The following is a 21,706-nucleotide window of genomic DNA, read 5'->3' on the forward strand; positions in this document are numbered from 1 at the left end:
CCTAAGGTATAGACTGTATCAGGTGCCCAGAGCAGTCAATTAGATTACAGGGATAACAACCATTCCAGAGGCTTCTCGTAATCTGAATTCATCTGGAAAGTAAATAAACAATGCCACACACAAGGAACAGGTCTCATCCATCACTCTCCTCATGGCATGCAAACAGTGATATCTGGATTGGCTAGGATCACATGCGATTTTGACAGGTGTGGGTAATGCACATTGAGACCATTTGTTTAAGGATCTGCCAGGACTATATCTAGAAGGAACAGGCTGAAAACAAGATTGTTTAGCTTGTTTAAACTTAATTTGAATCCGGGTGCATTTCTTATCTGATCATTTTCTCCATTTAGGTTCTATTATGGGGAGGACATGTGGGTTTTCTTCTGCTTCCTAAAGAGACAAAGCCCCAGCAACTGATCAACTGGAGTGGACAGTTCTCTTGTCCCAGGGGAATCTGGTGCCTGAGAGCTGTCATTTGAGGATTCCAGGAGAGTTCTTGTGGATTTCAAGTGAACTTTCTGAACCTAAAAATTTGGGAAATGTAGACTTCCCCATGAGAATATGACTTAAGGAGCAGGAATAAAAAAACATGAGCTGTGCCATTGTCAAAAGTAATTTACATAAAAATTTAATTTTCAATTACATGAGAGTATTCACTGTGAATTTTGCAAACATGAGAAGGAAAAGGAGAGTTTCAAAAAGATACAGGAGCCCCACCTCTCATGCTGAGAGGCAGAATGAGGTATACAATGGAAAGATCAGGGACCTCAGAGTCCAGAAAACTGGGTTCCAGCCCTGATGGCCACTAACTAATTGGATGGCTCTGAGCAAACTCACACACCTCTTTGGGACTCTAAGGATCCTCTTCTGAAACATAAAAACCATATGGTGCCTAGGTCATAGCCTAGTGGCTAAGTGTAGGTTTACATTTCAGCCCTGGTAGCTATATGACTTTGAACAAGCCATTTAGCCATCTTAGCCTTGGTTTCCTCATCTATGAAATGGAAAGTTTGGTAGGACTTACCTCATAGGACTATTAGGATGGTTACTTGAAATGAATATGGAAAGCATTTATCACAGTGCCTGACACATAGTAAGGGTTTCATAAAAGTTGGCTTTTATGAGATATAATATAGCTATCTATCTAGCTTTATCATTCAATAATTCTAGTTTTATGACATGTAGGAGATCTCACAGCTGAGGAATATTACAAGTGATGAATACGTAAGCTCTGCCAATTTGTGAAAACATGTATACACCATAATATTAAGTAGAAGAATGAGGTTGGAAATAGCCGTATGCTGTGTAGACATGCTGAGTAAAAATAAGGAATAAGCAATGGAAGGAAGTCATCATAAAAACCATTGAAACGTTCTATTATCTTTTTTCTAAAGTTTGGGAGCTCTCTATAGATCTAATAAGAAACTGAGACTCTATGAAAAGTGGTTTTGCTTCTCCTCTTTTTCTATGAAATTGTCCCAGATAAGTAGAGATTGCCATTTAGGGCTACAGTTAGGGCTGGAGGGTCCTTGCAAAACCATCCTGCCAAAATGATGGATCTTGCTGTTTTGTGGCTCATCTGGAGCTGCTCACAAAAAGCCTTTTAAAAGAGAAAGATGGTCCGTCTTCTTCCAGTGAAGCTTGTAGAACACTTTTCCTCAGAAAATGTTCCTATTAGCTTTTCTCCAACTCAGCCCCAAGCATTTTAAGAAAAAAAAAAAAAGGTCATAAAGGTAGCCTACTCCATAAATTAAATGGAAACACTCTTTGTCAAACTTTGACTTTTCCCTGTTATTTCTCACATCTTAGTGGGGAGAGAGAATGTGTGTACCACCACTGCCATTTAAATTGCATTGGGGAATGGGACATCATATGTGAAATCAGTAATAGGCACAGCTACCTTTTGAACGATACTTTAAATGCGGGTTCCCCAGTTTCTGGCTCCTAAGCCAGTGATCTTTCTACCCCACCAGAAGACCTCTGGGTTACTGTAATAATTATCAGAGTATTATAATAATTATAAGAGCTCAATTATAGAGTGTTTTTCATATGCCTGGCACTGTGCTATACATGCTATACATGCTTGTATCATCCGATTCTCACAACAGCTCTCCAAGCTAAACAATAATATTGTTCCTATTTTACAGATGAGGACATGGAGGCTCAGAAAATTTAAGCAAGGTTAATTTAACCTCGTTCAAGGTTACAGTGTTGGTCCTCAGAGATAAAACTAGCATTGCCTTCTGCTTAAGATGGAGTTCTTCTGTCTGTTGATTGAGCTGTAATCCTCAACAGTCTTTCCCAAATCACTATAGTAGTGCCTCTCTTTTAAGAGTAAGGCTTCCTATTGCTCACGGCTTAGGAAAGGAAGAGTTTCCCCAGGCAGGGGCCTCCATTCACTAACAGTTTGAGTGCCTGTTTTATGCCAGCATTGAGCTGAAACAAAAAAAGCCTTTGTATTTCCAGCCTTGCCATTGTCTAAAAAGAATGCACTTGAGGAAAGTTAATAGACAGGTAAGGCTTTAAAAAAGTGAAAGCCGGCCGGGCACGGTGGCTCACGCCTGTAATCCCAGCATTTTGGGAGGCCAAGGCAGACGGATCACGAGATCAAGACCATCCTGGCCAACATGGTGAAACCCCATCTCTACTAAAAACACAGAAATTAGCTGGGCGTGATGACCTGTGCCTGTAATCCCAGCTACTTGGGAGGTTGAGGCAGGAGAATCACTTGAACCTGGGAGGAAGAGGTTGCAGTGAGCCGAGATCGGGCCACTGCACTCCAGCCTGGTGACAGAGAGAGACTCGGTCTCAAAAAATAAATAAATAAATAAGCAAATAAATAAATATAATAAAAGCCTGGCCCAGTGTGGTGGCTCATGCCTTTAATCTCAGTACTTTGGTAGCCTGAGGCAGAAGGATCACTTGAGCCCAGGAGTTTGAGACCAGCCTGGGCAACATAGCGAAACCCAGTCTTTAAAAAATTTTTAAAAATTAGCCGGACATGGTGGTGTGCACCTGTAGCCCCAGCTACCCAGGAGGCTGAGGTAGAAGGATCTGCTTAAGCCTGAGGAGGTAGAGACTTCAGTGATCCTGTCACTGTACTCCAGCCTGGGCAACAGAGTGAGACCCTGTCTCAAAAAAAAAAAAAAAAAATTTAAGCCCATCCTTAGGTAAGAGCCTCCTTAAAAAGTAGGCTAGAGGGCAAAAAATTCTAAACAGAGAGATAGTGAGAGTGTGTGTGTGTGTGTGTGTGTATGCGTGTGTGTGGTTCGTGTCTGCATGCGGGAAGTTGAAATGTTGCCCGTTGATTCCACACAATGCCATCAGAAAAGATGAGCAACATCGAAGCAGAATAGACTATAGCTATTTATTCCCCAAAAAAGAGCACTTGAAGAGATTCATTGGCATGACATTGGCAATCTTCTAAAACATTTATACATGAATTCTTGAAGACAAGAAAAGGACAGATCAATCAGGTACGCAGCATTTGAAACCATCACATTATTCATTTCGGGAATAAGTCATCATCTGTGAATACAGAGCCCCTCACTTCCTCTCCGCTTGGCTTCCTCATCTTCCACCTACAAGTATGAAAATGCCGCTGGGACCCAGCCAAATCAAGCTGCTACGTGTGTGCCCCTTAGAGCCAATATGCGGAAATGAAACTGACAAAGCCCACCAAAACTCAACATATTCGTTGTTTAAAGAGATGGCTCCATCTCTTCCTGTATACGGATGACACACCCCTCACAGAAGGACCAGGAGTTGGGTTTTTTTTCCTCTTTTCAATGGTTGATTCTCCTGTTGTTGTTCACAGAACAGAACATAATTAACAAATTGGAGGAGACATCCTTTTGTTCCTCTACGTCAGTAATAGATGTTTCTTTCAGATCAGGGAGCCAGAACGGGGAAATGAATGCTCCAATTAAGCATGAGGGAGGAATAAATTTAGTCTCATGCAACTTTCAAATGAGCTACCCAGCGCCCCAGATTTGAGTCTTTGCCAGATTCTTCAGGAATATTCCTGACCCTAAGATTAGCTCTGTTGGTGCAAGGAAAGAGTTTCTTGTCTGTATAAAAAATGACTTGTGCACATAAATCTGGGATGCACGGGTTCTCAGGCTAACCATCTTGTACCCCACGCCACTGGAGGAGGCAATAGAGTTTGGCCATATAATCCTGAATTCTGAAGACATGCAGACCTCAATTCAAGACTTCCATTTTTTGTGGACTTCAAGATTTACTGTGATTCAGGCAGAGAGAATAGAAGTATCAAGTTGATAATTACTGACTTATGTGATAAAATATAGATCTTTGGGGACTGTTGTTAAGGTTTGGGGGAAGACTCTCACAACAGTTATTTAAAGGCATTTTTTTTTTTTTTTGAAACGGAGTCTCACTCACTCTTTCACCCAGGCTAGAGTGCAGTGGCACGATCTTGGCTTACTGCAACCTCCACCTCCCAGGTTCAAGTGATTCTCCTGCCTCAGCCTCCCAAGTAGCTGGGATTACAGGCACCCACCACCATGCCTAATTTTTTTTTCTTTTTAGTAGAGACGGGGTTTCACCATCTTGGCCAGGCTGGTCTCGAACTCCTGACCTCATGATCCACTTGCCTCAGTCTCCCAAAGTGCTGGGATTACAGGTGTGAGCCACCGCGCCCAGCCAAAGGCTTTCTTAATTATTTGAGATGTGACATAGGAAATTCACCAAGTTCATCTGAAATTTTGTTTCTTCTTTTGTTAAATGGAAATATCTTTTGCTTATTACATAAGAACAATCTATTGGAACAGGAGTTACTTGTATGTAAGCATAGTGTCCCATAAGAGTTTATCGCAAACCTTTGAGTAGTGCCTGGCACAGAGAAAATCCTAAAAAATACCATTTTTGAGAGAATAAGTAAATGAGGGTATAATTACTTCAGTGAATTGATAGTCATAAAATATGAAAATTACATGAATTCCTCTTTACTCGTTGTAAACACACTCTTTTCCAGATGTAATAAACGATCAGGCGTTTCTTTTGGCACTGTTCAAAGTTTATAAAGTATCTCAACCTTTGATTTGGGGCTTTTAAAATTACCTGGTTTTTAAATTCTGTTTTATCTTTGGCAAGCCAATGCTATTACAACCGTGGCTTTTCCTCTGAAGACTGACTCATCAAATAGTCTGACCTGAGCTCTAATCTAATATCCTTACTGGTCCCCAGGGAACTGGAGATATTTTCATTTGGCTTTGTGGCAGCTGAGTGGGAGACTTATGAAGTCATTCCCCCCTTGCCGTAACACCTTCAGCCCTGCCCTGAGCTGCACTTCTAGAGATCAATTACCCTCCAAATATTAATGGGAAATGGTGCTTTTAATAGAAAACATTAATGAAATTCGAGTTCCCAGTCTCAGCTGTAATTGTGCCAGACGTTAGGCAGCAGGGGGTCTTTGGGGCTAGTTGGGTTCCACCAAGCAGACTGAGTCTTCATGTTTGGTGCATGCCAGTCTGACTCACGTTCCTTGTCACAACCCTAGGGGAGCTGTCAGTCGCCAACTGATACTGACAATGGCTCTGCGGGTAAAAAAAATCAAGGCATGTTGTATCTGACATGCTCAGGAGAGACAGATATGAACACATCATAGTCACCAAGTAGTCCAAGGCAGCCCATCATAAGGTGGGGCCACTGGGACAGGTTCAAGTTGCGGGGACTTAGAGAGGGCCAGAGTGTTCAGGGAAGGTTTTATGGAGTAAGTGGGACTTGAATTTGGAGTTGAGGAGAGAGGGTCAGGTGCACTGGCTCACACCTGTAATCCCAGCGCTTTGGGAGACCGAGGCAGGAGGATCAGGATCACTTCAGGCCAGGAGTTTGAGACCAGCCTGGGCAACAGAGCAAGATCCCATCTCCACAAAAAATAAAAAAATAAAAATTAGCTGAGTGTGGTGACATGTGCCTGTAGTCCCAGCTACTTAGGAGACTGAGAAGGGAGGCTCACTTGAGCCCAGGAGTTTGAGGCTGCAGTGTGCCGTGATCATGCCATTGCACTCCAGCCTAGGTGACAGAGTAGGGCCCTGTCTCTAACTAAAAAGAAAGGAGTTAAGGAAGGATTCACCCAGCTGTGCATTCTGAGTGGTGATAATGATGCAGAATGAGTGAATGAGGTGTGTACGGAGACCAGCGCTTTGGGGGAGAGCCCCAGACAAGACCTAGAAGAGGTGGCCTCTGGCAGGGCTTCATACTGACCTCAACAAGGTCAACAGGCTGCCATGCCCCGGATTTTTCCTCCTGGACAACTCCTACTCCTTGATCCATACAGTCATCAGCAGGATCAAATTAAGAGTGAATGCGAAAGTTATGTGAAAATTATAATTGTGTTATTATTATTATTTAGGAAAAACATGGCCAGAAAAGCAGGTGAGGCAAAGATCAGGAAGGACATTAAACGCCACACTAAGGAGCGGAACTGAATGAGCAGTGAAGGGGAACAATGGCTTCAGCAGGTCCACTGGGCTCCTCTTTTCTGTCAGCTTCCCCCTACCCCTCACCTCTATACTACTCATGTTACTATCCACGTCTCTTCACCAATGTCATTGTGGAAATAAAAGCTTATCTGTAAGAGTATTGATGAAGTATTAACTCACCCCCTTTAAGTTCCACCCTCCATAAAGCTAAAAGTGAGCAAACCAATTTAAGTGATCTATTTTAGAATTTCAGCAAACTTTGAAAATCTGAGGCAGTGCTGCCTAGCAACGAGAGTGAGGATGTAGAGGTGGTCTCAGCTGAGATTCGAGATGTGCTGTGGATTCACTGCTTCCCTTGATTTTCCTGATGTGAGCCTTGGTTTCCTCATCTGTGCAATGGGGCTTCCATATTCTCTAAGGACATCGAATCCCCTATGGGGTGGCTTCTGTATCTGAGGACAGAGGAGAACAGGAGTCCCAGGGAGGGTGCTAAGTGCCCCGGAAGGGCGGATGAAGCCTACGGAGGTCACAGTGACAACCACATATCCTGTCTAGAGCCAAGTGGATACTTGGTCTCTTCATCCAAGAGACACAGGGGATATGTTGATGAACGACGCAGGCTTCTGCCATCATAGATCTCACAATATGGGCAAAGTCAGACACATAAACAGACCATTGCTATGAAGCATGCCAGGTGTTGGGATAGGTCATGCTGGGAATTACAGGAGACAGGCAGGGGACATCTGTGCCAGACTGGTGTTTCCCCATATTTTAATCTCATGCTCACTGGAATGCTTTCTTTATTTCCTGAATATCTTTACCAATCAAGTGGATTGAACACCTTTGATCTTCTGTTTTTAGGAACATTACCTACATGAGTATATTAAATATGCCTAACCCTCCTGGCCTGGAGTCACACTCAAGGGGGATCTGCTCCACCCTCTCTGGTGAATTCTAGATCACCTAAGGCTCTTTCCCTGTGCTGTCACCCATGACTCTCTGTCATGGTCTGTGCTCGCTGTTTCTGTGTGGGTGTTTATTGAGCTCACTTCCAGAACACCTTCTTTTTCTCGCTCTGTACACCTGCTCACTTGTCTGTGTTCCACCTTTCACCAGGTGTCCAAATGTCGTTGGGCAAATCACCTATATTCTAGGGCAGATACCAACATTAAGATTCAGCCATGACAGAAAAACAAATTATCAACTACCTGCTTGAATCTAGTTAGGAGAGTTCATGCCCAAAGCCAGTGAGAATCTCTTGAGTAGTGAATTAGTGGTGTTTAGAGCATCCATTGACCAGTCAGTCAATCAATGATTATTTATGGAATTCCCAAAATGCATCAGTCACCATCTTGTATGCTGTTGAACACATAAAGACACAAAGGCTTGGACCCTGTCCTCAATGAGTGAACAGTCTGAAAGGAGAGAGACCAGTCATTGTAGACTTGTGCAGTCATAAAATATGAGAGTTGAAAGTCTCTTTAAAGGTCATCTATCCTAATTTCTATCCCAATCAAGTTTCTCAAATGTGTTATTTTTTGAGAAACAGCAGTAAATCCTGATAACAATTTCATAACAGCTAATAGCTACATTATAAGTCACTCACAGTAGGCCGGGCGCAGTGGCTCACGCCTGTAATCCCAGCACTTTGGCGGGCCGAGGCGGGCGGATCACGAGGTCAGGAGACCGAGACCATCCTGGCTAACACGGTGAAACACCATCTCTACTAAAAATACAAAAAATTAGCCAGGCGTGGTGTCAGGCGCCTGTAGTCCCAGCTACTCAGGAGGCTGAGGCAGGAGAATGGCGCGAACCCGGGAGGCGGAGCTTGCAGTGAGCCAAGATCGCGCCACTGCACTCCAGCCTGGGCAACAAAGCTAGACTCCGTCTCAAAAAAAGAAAGAAAGAAAGAAAGTCACTCACAGTAAATATAAGAAAGTTCAGAGAGGAAGTTAGTAGGATTAAACGTCAGAGAAACAGTTTTGAAGAGACCCGGGCTGCATCTTGGGGATTGACGGGGTAGAAAGTGTCTAGGAAGGAAAGGACAGTATGAGAAATTAATGAGGCAAAAATGAATGAGTCACGTGCAAGGACGCTGACTGAAGCAGAAGATGTTTGCTGGGAACAAAAGAAAATAACTATTGTCACCTACCTGACAAGGACTTCTGCCTTCTGTTATGTTGTCAGAATTCTGATTTTTGTTCTTCTTTTCACTGGTCCCCTTGTCCAGTCATATATATTACAGTTGGTCTAAAAATAACAGTTATCCCACCTTTCTTACCAGTGATTGGTTTAGCATGGCCATGTGACCGAATCCTGACCAATGAGATGTGAGGAAAAATCTGCTAGGGACTTTGAGAAATATTTCTTCATTATTTAAGGGAAACGCACAAGAAAGGAGCCATGTTTGTTTTCTCTGAAACTAGGATTTAAGGATGTGATGTCCAGAGCTGCTGTAGCCATCTTGTGAGCCTGAGGGGAGCTAGCCAACAAGCAAAGGATGGTAGAAGAGAAAGAAAGAGCCTTGTCATTGATGCTGAGTCATTAGCTAGAAAAACATTGGATTTTCTTTACCTCTAAGCTTTTTGTTATGTGAAGGAAAAAAATCTCATCATCTTTATTTAAATTATTTTAGTTTGTTTTCTATGGACTTTACTGAAAGCACCCTAAATGACACTTAGGAGCTTCACAACCAGTCACAGAAGTTTGATGACATAGAAAAGGGTAGGGATGATTGGAGAGAATGGGAATGAATAGAAAAGGAAAACAAGTGGAGGAGAGAGGTCAGAGTTGCTGGGAGTCAGCACAGAGCTAAAGTATAGAGTTAAAGCTTGGGCTCAGGAGTTGGACTGACTGGAGCTCCAATCCTAGCTGTTCATTAATCTTTCTCAATCTGACTTACTCCTCTGTGAGATGGAATTAAAAATAGTTGCTGCCTTATTGAGCTGTGAGAATTAAATGTGCTATGTGATGTAAGGTAAGCACTTAGCAGAGTTCCCAGCCTACAGTAGGTGTCATGAAGAGTTAACTTTTAGGAGGGTTAAGCCTTGCCCTGTCCCAGGTACTGAGGATGCTCTTGTTTATGTCTTGGGATTGTCTGAGGTATAGCTGTTTCAGGAAAAGGTTTGATAAAACTGGTATCTGAGGGAGAGTGGTCTGTCAACACCTTGCAGGATTGAGTGGGAAAGAAAAAGAAATAGCAATAGGATAGAGTTGGCTGCCCTTGGGTTAGGTGCCCCCGCCTAGTCCAGTTGGTCGTGGGGCCTGGGAAGGGCAAACTGAAGCCAAGCTAGTTAGGCAGGAGAAGCCTAGAAAGGGCCATCCCCTTAGCAAGGGATGTGAATAGATGAAACCATCCTTGTGCACTGTAGAGAGATTTGTCTACACCCTTCCTGCCTGTATTAATATTTTCAACATTTATCATTTCTAAGCATGTTCATTGAGTTTGTCTAAAACTTTCCCAAGTTTACTGTTCACCATAAAAATCCATGCTTTATTTATTTATTTTTCTAAAATGACCTTTCTAAACCTTCAAGGGTTTGATATCCAGGAATCTCGTGACCAAGCCCATGCACTCCACCCTTTCCCTTCCTTTGTTTCAGAGATCTGTCCTCTCCCTCCTCATCCTCTGCCACTCTGGACTAAAGATCCTAATGCTTCCCATCTTCCCCGATCTCCACGCCCTTGACTGTTGCATTGGCCCCTCCCTAGGCCTTCTGCAGCTCAGTTTGTCCTTTTTGATGTGCAGGGAGAAGTACGCACAGCATTTTTCAAGTGAAAGCAAGTTTGTTTACAAAGCTCTTCCTGGAGACCCCAGCCTCCTGCTGGCCCTTCAGCCACATCACCCCATGTCACCTGTCAAGCCAAATGATTACCTCTTGGCTTCCTTCTCCTTCTGCCTTCCCTCAGGGACAGACAGCCTCTCCAAGACTCTCTGAAAATAACTCTTAGCCAGACAATAGCAATTTCTCCTTGCTGTGCTGCCATTCTCTGCCAAAGGTAAGAAATCAGTAAGAAGCAAAACGATTTTGCAGCCAGGAGAATTCTAATCCCAGGCTAAGCATCTGCACATCCCAAATGCTGCATTCAGGGCACGAGTCTGACAAACAGACGACACTGCCACAGTTGTGAGAACAGAGCTGTTCACAATCTGCCGGCTTCCACCCAGAGCGGTGGGGAGAAGCTTTCCATCAGTGCCAGCCCCTCCGATCACACCCCTAAAGCATAGCTGCAGTGAGCAATTTCCTTCCAAACAGCGTGAGCTTAGATCTACATGAAACGAACTGGACTGTGTTCATCAAAACAGCTTCAGCAACTGTGTGAGCTGTTCCATTTCCTATGTTCCAATACAAGCCTTTCCAAGGTTTTGACTATAAATTCTAACCTTGGACTTACCTTTCTTTTTCCCAGAGACATGCTCATGTGTGTGCATGCTCATGTGTGTACATCTAACGATTCATGTATGTCTCTCCTTCTCGGTGTCTGTCCACATCTTTCTGTTTGCTTCTCTGTTTATGTTATCATGCTTTCTCTGTCTCTGTCTCTCTTTTCCCTCCTCCTCCTCTGTTTCCCCCCTTTCTTTTTCTCACTCCTTTCCCCCCTCTGTCTCTCGGTCTTCCTTTCTTCTCTTTGTCTTCTCTTGCTCTGTCTCTGTTTGCCTCTCTCCTCAAATCTCTGCTCATTCCCCTGATGCCTAAAGCTGCACAAACAAGCCAGCTCAGCCCACCTCTCAGAAAAGATAAAATATTGGCTTTGAAACAGTAGTCATCTGCTCATGCCCTCTCCCTCTGTCCCGATATCCCACCCTAAAGATTTCCACTAATTCACACTTGATAAGCCCCAACATAAGAAATACAGTAGAAAAAAAGTCCTAAAAAACAAACTACACCCAAGTTAACTCTTCCGTGTTCATGGAAACTTGTCGATACCACAGATTAGATTAAGCTGACCTTTCCCAGCTGCAATGATCTTTATTGTGACACTGCAGTGCTTTCTAAAACATGACAGATAAAACCATCAGGGTTTTGGTGGGGGTTGGGGTATTTTATTACTCTTTGATTTTTAGAAAATTGGTCATTTGTGTATGGTACAATTTGTGAGTGCAATGGTGCGATCTCGGCTCACTGCAACCTCCTATTCCTGAGTTCAAGCAATTCTCCTGCCTTAGCCTCCGGAGTAGCTGGGATTACAGGCATGTGCCACCACGCCCAGCTAATTGTTTGTATTTTTAGTAGAGATGGGGCTTCTCCATGTTGGTCAGGCTGGTCTCGAACTCCTGACCTCAGGTGATCCACCCGCCTAGGCCTCCCAAAGTGCTGGGATTACAGGTGTGAGCCACCGCACCCAGTCGTTTATGGTATAATTTATATACCAATTTATAATTAACTGGAACATTACCCTAAATACCCTTTTCCCTAATTGTGCCACATGGCAGAGGCACCAAGGAGATGGCTGTACAGATTGTTTGTGTCACGTATGGGAGATAATACAGAAATGTGTGTAAATGTCTAAGAGTATCACACTGAATATGACCCAGAAGCATGTGTAAAAGTCAGTAGACTCAAATAACACCTTGGGGGTTCTGATGGCAATAGCAGCTGCCTCTGATCAACCCTGATTGTGAATCTGCCCCTCCTGACCCATGCTTTTTGGGGCCTCTGCCCTAGAGGTCACTTCCTCCTGTTAGCTTGATCTGCCTGGCCCCTCAGCCTCACGCACCATCGGGTCTCAGCCTCTGAGGTGGGGATGCTGCCCATCTCAGCCCTCCTGAGTGTAGATGACGCCTCTACAGCTCTGTCCTGCTTGCACTTAGAATGAGACTCTGTCCTGCATGGACTTGTCCCAATTGTCATAAATTACACAATCATCAGTCTGAAAGGGACCTCAGAGTTCTCTACTTCAATCTCGCATTTGACTAATGAGTACGGTGACTGGTGTGTCCACACAGCCTCAATGTATGCATCTTGTCCTGACACAATTATTAATAGCTCCCTCTTTTCCTTTCAAATATGTCCTAATGTGGATGATATATTATATGGTCTCCTGACTAATGAGAGAAAACAACTTAGCCAGGCCCTGGGCCTACACCTAATCATCCAGAGTTTTTATTTTTTAATAATCATTATACTGTGTTGCCTCTTTCACATTAGGTATTTCTTTAGAACAATGCTTCTTAACCAAAATCACCAAGACAGCAGTTTTCATTTTTCTTTTCTTTTCTTTTCTTTTGAGACAGAGTCTCATTCTGTTGCCTGTGTTGGAGTGCGGTGGTGGGATCTTGGCTCACTGCAAGCTCTGCCTCCAGGGTTCACGCCATTCTCCTGCCTCAGCCTCCCAAGTAGCTGGGACTACAGGCACCTGCCACCACACCCAGCTAATTTTTTTTTTGTATTTTTAGTAGAGACGGGGTTTCAACATGTTAGCTAGGATGGTCTCGATCTCCTGACCTCATGATCCGCCCACTTCGGCCTCCCAAAGTGCTGGGATTATAGGCATGAGCCACCGTGCCCGGCCAAGAGCTGTTTTCAAAACACAAATGCCTTGCCTTGAATAACCTCCCGGGGTAGAGTCTGGACATACGTCTTATGTCAAAGTTTCCAGGGCGATCCTTATGTAAAACACATTTCTGTTTCAGAACCCCTGCTTAGAGAAAACAGGTGATTAGGAGAGCCTGCTAAATCCCCAAAATCATGTGGCAAGATGGATTACTTCCATGCTAACAAATGTGGCCAGCCATATGCCAGACTCCAATGCTTCATTATTCATAACCCCATTTTGGTTTGGGATGTGCCCTGTAACTTTAAAATCAGGCTAAACAGGGAGCTAAACCCCAGAAGTGATTTCTCTCATGGGTCCAGCTCCAGAAGACAGACAGAAGGATTTATTTGACCTACGGAGGTTTCCTTTCATTTGACTTTCTGCTTCCTGTTTGCTCCATCATGCAATCGGAGGTCAAGGAAACAGATGAGGGCGGATTTGTTTTATTCCATCACAGATGAAAGTTATTGCCACATAGTAGCTTTGAGATAAGCCAAAAAGCAATGCTGATCACCAGCAATGTGGAGCTGGTGACCAGAAGAGACTTAGTAAAAGACAGGACTGCTCCTGACATTTTGCTGGGAAGCAAAGAAACCAGAAGACATGCCTCCGCGCCAGGAAGGAGAAAGTAAACCACAGCTGGAAACCTGAGCGGAGGAAGAATGGTAATTAATCAGTGCCTCAAAGCCATCTGCTTTCCTTGGTTGGGAGGTCTGTATCGGCAGCGCTAGCTACAGATGCTTGAGAGCAGGCTGGGTGCTGGAAAAGGGATGGAACTTTCCTGCTCAGGGAAGGTATAAAAATCCGTCTTGCAGAATACAGGGGCTGTAAGAGCCAGCCTCACTTGGGCAACATTAGTAGGTTTTTGCTCCCTATTTGGAGTGGTTACAGGTCGACTTTCTTTGGTTTGAGTTTTTGTGTTACGTTGTTGTTTCACAAATTGAAAACCATTACCTGTACTTACAGTGATGCATAAAGAAATGATCACACATGTTTTTTTCCTTTTCTTTTGTTCCAAAATGCCAATTTAAAACACAGCAGCCAGGCGCAGTGGCTCATGTCTGTAATCCTAGCACTTTGGGAAGCTGAGGCAGGAGGATCACTTCAGCCCAGGGGTTTGAGACCAGCCTTGGCTGTACTGCAAGACCCTGTTTTGACAAAATTTTTTTTTAAAACATCAGCTAGGCATGGTTGCACATGCCTGTAATCCCAGCTACTCAGGAGGCTGAGGTGGGAGGATCGCCTAAGCCCCAAGGGTCAAGGCTGCAGTGAGTTGTGATCATACCATTGCACTCCAGCCTGGGTGACAGAAGGAGATCCTATTTCAAAATAAATAAACAGTAAACCAATTTTTTGAAAGGTATTTACCCACGGGCAAAGAGAATGACACTGGAAAAGTGAAAAAAACAGAAGCTAAGATATTTATATAAAGGGGTGGGATGAGGCTACAGAAAGCAGGTGGGGGATTGATTTAGCTCTGACTGGAAAGGTAGATGGTAAAGGAGTTCAGATGGGGGTGGGTGATGATAAACAGGTGAGTCCTTTGGAAGGCTCCATGCTGAGCTGCTGAACCAGCAGGATCCAGCCCACTCTGAAGAGTCAGGTAACCACCCCTCGGCTCACTCTCCCATAAGCAATGGGAAATATTTGTTTTGTTTTCTGGAGAAATTGAACTGAAGATTAGGGGAGCAGCTGAAGACACAGGAGGCCTCGTGCCGCAATTCAGGGTGTTACAAGGCCTGCCTGCTGCTGAACTGTGAGGCCCCCAGCCCTCCGCCTCGGCCCTGCTCCTGGAAGGCAGCAGTCACGGGCACATCCCTCCCACCCCAGGGAAGAGAATGAAAGATTCTTCTTTGGAGAAACTAATCGGCTCCAGAAGAATGATCTCTGCACAATGAAAACTGAGAGTTTACCAATGGAAAAACAAAAATAAAACCCATATGCTCCTTGATACCTTACAGAGGAGACTACAGTTTGACAAACTGCACCCATTACAAGTGCGAAGACAGCCAAGGAACAAGTGAGGGTGGAATAAAGACATTTTAAACACAGAACTCACAAACTTCTTCTCCCATGTACTGTTCTTCAAACTCCGGTAGCCTGTGCTTTGGCAAAAATAAACAAGAAAACCAACAAAGAGGAAAATGTGGGATCCAGTAAACAAGAGTTGTAATACAGAATTGCAGTGAAGGAAGTCCTGGGATCGCAACTGTGCATCAAGCTGAGGAAGGAATGAGCCTGGACGGAGCACAAAGATGGAGAAATACGGCTGGGCATGGTGGCTCATGCCTGTAATCCCAGCACTTTGGGAGGCCGAGGCCGGGGGACCGCTTGAGGTCAGGAGTTCCAGACCAGCCTGGCCACCATGGTGAAACTCCATCTCTATTAAAAATACAAAAGTTAGCCAAGGCATGGTGGCGGGTGCCTGTAGTCCCAGCTACTCAGGAGGCTGCAGTGGGAGAATCACTTGAACCCAGGAGGTGGAGGCTGCAGTGGGTCAGGATGGCACCACTGCACTCCAGCCTGGGCAGCAGAGTGAGACTCCATCCCCCACCCTCCACCAAAAAAAAAAAAAAAAAAAAAAAAAGATGGAGGACATGAAGGATGATGTTCTTAAGAAAACAATGGAAGCAGAAATAATCTAATACATTTCAAGGTTTGCAAAAATAATTTCCAGGTATTTGAAAGATGATGAAGCCTTAGAGAAAAAATAAAGATTAAGACATGTAAAGCTAATCAGATAAACAAATCAGGTAATTATTAATTATAGGAAAAAATAATGAGAAAAGATGCTAACAGCCAGCTTCTGAGATAGTCCCTGATGATCCTGCATCCTGGTTTTCATATCCTTGTATAATCTCCTCCCATATTCAGTAGGGCTGACCATGTAACAACTAGGATTTTGCAGAAATGGTGGCATGTGAGTTTTAAAGCTAGGTTATAAAGAGAAATTGGGGCTTTCAGCTTGCTCTCTTAAACCAATTGCCCTGGAAGAAGCCAGCTCTCATGATACAATTAACAATGACACTCAAGCATCCTTAGGGCCAGGACCCAGCCAACACCAGCATACCTTGCCAACCATTGGACTGAGCAACCTTGGAAGATACTCTACACAGTCAAGCCTTCAAGTGACTTCAGTCCCTAGTCAACACCTTGACAGTAAGTTCATGAGAGACCCCCAAACCAGAACCACCAGCTTACATCACTCCTGAATTCCTGACACACAGAAACTATGTACAATGTGTAATATTGTTTTAAGGTGCTAAGTTTTGGAGTTCATTTTGAGTATGAAGGCTTCGGTACCTGGAAGTTGAGTAAGTCATGACAAAAAAACTAAAAATGTGGGTGTAAATCTAGACTGAGTATTGGTCCGGAGCTGGAAGGACTTTGAGGGTAGTGTTAATGAAAGCCTAAAGAATATTACAGATATTGTTAGTAGAAGCCTGATGGCCTTTGAGAACAACAACAAAAAAAAAGTAGGGGAAATGTTATTTTAAAATGGAGAAACGAGAATCCTTGTTATAAAACAGCAGAAAGTTTAGCAATACTTTTGCCTGTCCTAACATGGAAAAATTGAAAACTACCTAATGAAGTAGGTAATCTAGCTGAGGAGGTTTCCTGGCAGAATGTGGATGGTACCACATGGTTTCCTTTTTCTGATGAAAATAAAATGTGAGCATAGAGAGGCCACAGAAAGACTCTTAAGCAAAACGAAGATGGAACTTGATAGTTTGAAAATTCCCAGCATCTCTAGGTGGCAAATGATCCTAAAATTAAGAAATGGCATCTATACAAAGATAAAATCCACTGAAGTGTCAGGAAAACATCATATAAAGATGAAGCTGAGGGTCTGGTTGTAACAAAAACAACTGTTAGAACTTCAAATATATCTAAAGAAATGTCTCAGGCCACTGTTTTTATTTTTATTGTTGTTGTTTTTTGAGACACAGTCTCACTCTGTCGGCTAGGCTGGAGTGTAGTGGCACGATCTCAGCTCACTGCAACCTCTGTCTCCTGGGCTCAAGCAATTCTCCTGCCTCAGCCTCCCAAGTAACTGAGATTACAGGCGTGTGCCACCACACCCAGCTAATTTTTTATTTTTAGTAGAGACGAGGTTTCACCATGTTGGCCAGGCTGGTCTCGAACTCCTGACCTCAGGTAATCTGCCTGCCTCAGCCTCCCAAAGTGCTGGGATTACAGGTGTGAGCCACCGTGCCCAGCCCTCAAGCCACTGTTAGTAAGACAAGGCTTCTAAGAAGGCTAAGAGCATTGTCTTTTCCTCATCTCAGCAAAAGCCCAAAGTAGAGAAGGTTTATATCAAAGAAATTCCTGGATATGGCTTTTGTCTAATGGCATAAACCCCAATAAGATTCATGGGAGATATGTAACGATTTTATAAGAATTGTGTTGGCTAAAATACCTCCAGCTTGAACTAAAAGGAATAGAAAGAGAACAAATTATAAAGAGGACTTAGGGTCCCCAAACTTCTACATGCAGAAAGCAGGCTGAGAAAACATCTCAGCTGTATACATGGGCTACCTTTGATGGAAATGAAAGAATGATTCTGAAATTGGAAACAAATGTTCAGTGGGCATAGCCAAGAGCCATTAAAAGTCCTGCCCAGGTCTTGAGTCTTAACTAAGAAACCGTCAACTGCATCGTGCTTGATTTAAGAATTGCTATGGCCCACTGTCTCCTGTATGTTTTCTCATTTCTTCCTTTTTACTGGGAGGGTTCTAGCAATTTTCATATTCCTGTTTCACCAATGTGTGTTGGGTGTGTGGCTGCGGACAAATTCTCTCTTTAATTCACAGGTCTTCCAATCAAGAGGAACTGTGTTTGAAGAGCTATTATTAAAGAACCACCCCTGAGAAGCTTTATTTTCCCCTGGACCCAATTGAGAGAATGACATACTAGACTTCTGGCTGATGCTGTAATGGGGTAAGACTTTGGGAGACCTTTGGAGGCAGGTGAGTGAACTTTGCATGTGTGAGAGATATAAATTATTGGGATTGATATTTTTTCTTTTTAAAATAGTTCATTTTTAATTGCTGTAGATGCACAAGTTATACATATTTATAGGGTACTTGTGACATTGATACAAGCCTACAACATGTAATGATCAAACTGGGATGATTAGGGTATCCATCACCTCAAGCATTTATCATTTCTTTGTGCTAGGAACATCCCAATCTCACTCTTTTAATTATTTTGAAATACAAAATAAATCTTTCTTAACTATAGTTGCCCTATTGTGCTACTGAAAACTAGATCTTATTCTTTCTGTCTGATTGTACTTTTTGTACCCATCAATCATCGCCTCTTTAGCCCTCCTCCCCACTACCCTTCCCAGCCTCTGGTAACCAACCCTTCCCAGCCTCTGGTAACCAACCCTTCCCAGCCTCTGGTAACCATCATTCTATTCTCTGTTTCCATTAGTTCAATTTTTTTTTTTATAGCTTCCACATATTAGTGAGAACACATGATATTTGTCTTTCTGTGCCTGGCTTATTTCACTTGACATAATGTCCTCCAATTCCATCTATGTTGTTGCAAATTACCAGATTATTTTTTATGGCTAATATGTCATTGTGTATATATGCCACATCTTCTTTAGCCATTCATCTGTTGATGGACACTTAGGTTGATTCCACCTCTTGGTGTGGGATTGACATCTTGACTGAAATCTCCTGAGAGACTCCCAAACCAGAACTACCCAACTAAGCTATTCTCAAATTCAAGACCCACAGACTATGTGAGATAATAAAGGTTAATTATTGTTTTAAGTTGCTAAGTTTTGATGTAATTAGTTTTGCAGCAATAAATAACTCATACAAAAGTGAATCACAATATTTGGATCAGCAATAAATTTTATATAATGTAAAAACATCAATAATTTAAATTAATTAAAATAAATTAATATTTAAAAGTTGGATGGCCAGGCACAGTGGCTCACGCCTGTAATCCCAGTACTTTGGGAGGCCACATCATGAGGTTGGTAGATCATGAGGTTAGGAGATCGAGACCTCACTGGCTAACACGGTGAAACCCTGTCTCTACTAAAAATACAAAAAATTAGCTGGGCGTGGTGGTGAGCACCTGTAGTTCCAGCTACTCAGGAGGCTGAGACAGGAGAATAGCATGAACCCGGGAGGCAGAGCTTGCAGGAAGCCGAGATCGCCCAGGAAGCCGAGATAGCACAACTGCACTCCAGCCTGGGTGACAGAGCGAGACTCCATCTCAAAAAAAAAAAAAAAAAAAAAAAAACTGGGATATAGCCATATTGGAGCAAAGGAAAGGCAAACAGGTAGAGATATAAGAGCTTAAAACCTACATCCCTTAACAGAGTCAGTAAACACCATCTAAAACTGATGCATAAATAGCAGAACATGCATATTATGTAGAAAATACGGAGACAAATATCAGAAGAATTACCTAAAATTGTTGAAAGGCCTTGTTTCTTTTTTTTTTTATTATTGTACTTTAAGTTCTAGGGTACATGTGCACAATGTGCAGGTTGGTTACATATTTATACATGCGCCATGTTGGTGCGCTGCACCCGATAACTCGTCATTTACATTAGGTATATCTCCTAATGCTATCCCTCCCCCCTCCCCAGACCCCTTGACAGGTCCCTGTGTGTGATGTTCCCCTTCCTGTGTCCAAGTGTTCTCATTGTTAAATTCCCACCTAGGAGTGAAAACATGTGGTGTTTGGTTTTCTGTCCTTGCAATAGTTTGCTGAGAATGATGGCTTCCAGCTTCATCCATGTCCCTACAAAGGACATGAACTTTGTAGGCTGAACTTTGTAGGACATGAACTTTGTAGGACATGAACTTTTTTATGGCTGCATAGTATTCCATGGTGTATATGTGTCACATTTTCTTAATCCAGTCTGTCATTGATGGACATTTGGGTTGGTTCCAAGTCTTTGCTATTGTGAATAGTGCCACAATAAACATATGTGTGCATGTGTCTTTATAGCAGCATGATTTATAATCCTTTGGGTATATACCCAGTAATGGGATTGTTGGGTCCAATGGTATTTCTAGTTCTAGATCCATGAGGAAGCACCACACTGTCTTCCATAATGGTTGAACTAGTTTTCAGTCCCACCAACAGTGTAAAAGTGTTCCTATTTCTCCACATCCTCTCCAACACCTGTTGTTTCCTGACTTTTTAATGATCGCCATTCTAACTGGTGTGAGATGGTATCTCATTGTGGTTTTGATTTGCCTTTCTCTGATGACCAGTGAGGATGAGCATTTTTTTGTGTGTCTGTTGGCTGCATAAATGTCTGCTTTTGAGAAGTGTCTGTTCATATCCTTCACTCACTTTTTTATGAGGTTGTTTGTTTTTTTCCTGTAAATTTGTTTGAGTGCTTTGTAGATTCTGGATATTAGCCCTTTGTCAGATGAGTAGATTGCAAAAATTTTCTCCCATTCTGTAGTTTGCCTGTTCACTCTGATGGTAGTTTCTTTTGCTGTACAGGTCTTTAGTTTAATTAGACCCCATTTGTCAATTTTGGCTTTTGTTGCCATTGCTTTTGGTGTTTTAGACATGAAGTCGTTGCCCATGCCTATGTCCTGAATGGTATTGCCTAGGTTTTCTTCTAGGGTTTTTATGGTTTTAGGTCTAATATTTAAGTCTTTAATCCATCTTGAATTAATTTTTGTCTAAGGTGTAAGGAAGGGATCCAGTTTCAGCTTTCTCCATATGGCTAGCCAGTTTTCCCAGCACCATTTATTAAATAGGAAATCCTTTCCCCATTGCTTGTTTTTGTCAGGTTTGTCAAAGATCAGGTGGTGTAGATGCGTGGTATTATTTCTGAGGGCTCTGTTCTGTTCCATTGGTCTATATCTCTGTTTTGGTACGAGTACCATGCTGTTTTGGTTACTATAGCCTTGTATATAGTTTGAAGTCAGGTAGTGTGATGCCTCCAGCTTTGTTCTTTAGGCTTAGGATTGTCTTGGCAATGCGGGCCCTTTTTTGGTTCCATATGAACTGTAAAGTAGTTTTTTCCAATTCTGTGAAGAAAGTCATTGGTAGCTTGATGGGGATGGCATTGAATCTATAAATTACCTTGGGCAGTATGGCCATTTTCATGATATTGATTCTTCCTATGTATGAGCATGGAATGTTCTTCCATTTGTCTGTGTCTTCTTTTATTTCGTTGAGCAGTGGTTTGTAGTTCTCCTTGAAGAGGTCCTTCACATCTGAAAGGGCTTGTTTCTAGGAAAGAAAACTGGAGGTGAAAAGGGGTGGGAAAAGAAACTGATGCCAACCCCTAAGATGAACGTTTTAGTTGTGTATGATTTCTTTAAAACCAGTGAGCTCAACTGCATGAGGTGGCTCACGCCTGTAATCCCAGCACTTTGGGAGGCTGAGGTGGGTGGATCATGAGGTCAAGAGATCAAGACCACCCTGGCCAACATGGTGAAACCCTGTCTCCACTAAAAAATACAAAAATTTGCTGGGCATGGTGGTGCACAGCTGTAGTCCCAGCTACTAGGGAGGCTGAGGCAGGAGAATCACTTGAACCTGGGAGACAGAGGTTGCAGTGAGCCAAGATCGCACCACTGCACTCCAGCCTGGCGACAGAGCGAGAATCTGTCAAAAAAAAAAAAAAAAAAAAAAGAGCTCTAAAATGGAATGAAATAATGTCTTTTGCAGCAACTTGGATGGGGCTGGAGACCATTTTTCTAAGTGAAGTAATTCAG

General features: G+C 43.0%; 1 long non-coding RNA gene across 2 annotated transcripts in view; it reads left to right on the forward strand.

Annotated features, from left to right (window-relative positions):
• Positions 1-17,950, forward strand: part of LOC104004250 (uncharacterized) — a 95,865-nt gene extending 77,915 nt beyond the window's left edge. The window contains exon 4 of one of the 2 annotated variants that reach the window (XR_008536610.2): positions 17,801-17,950. This is a non-coding gene — a long non-coding RNA (uncharacterized LOC104004250). The remainder of the gene's footprint in view (positions 1-17,800) is intronic. The other variant, XR_010159405.1, reaches the window with a different exon arrangement.
• Positions 17,951-21,706: the final 3,756 nt, after the last annotated feature.

Source organism: Pan troglodytes, chromosome 7 (genome assembly GCF_028858775.2).
Source record: "Pan troglodytes isolate AG18354 chromosome 7, NHGRI_mPanTro3-v2.0_pri, whole genome shotgun sequence".
Lineage (NCBI taxonomy): Eukaryota > Metazoa > Chordata > Mammalia > Primates > Hominidae > Pan > Pan troglodytes.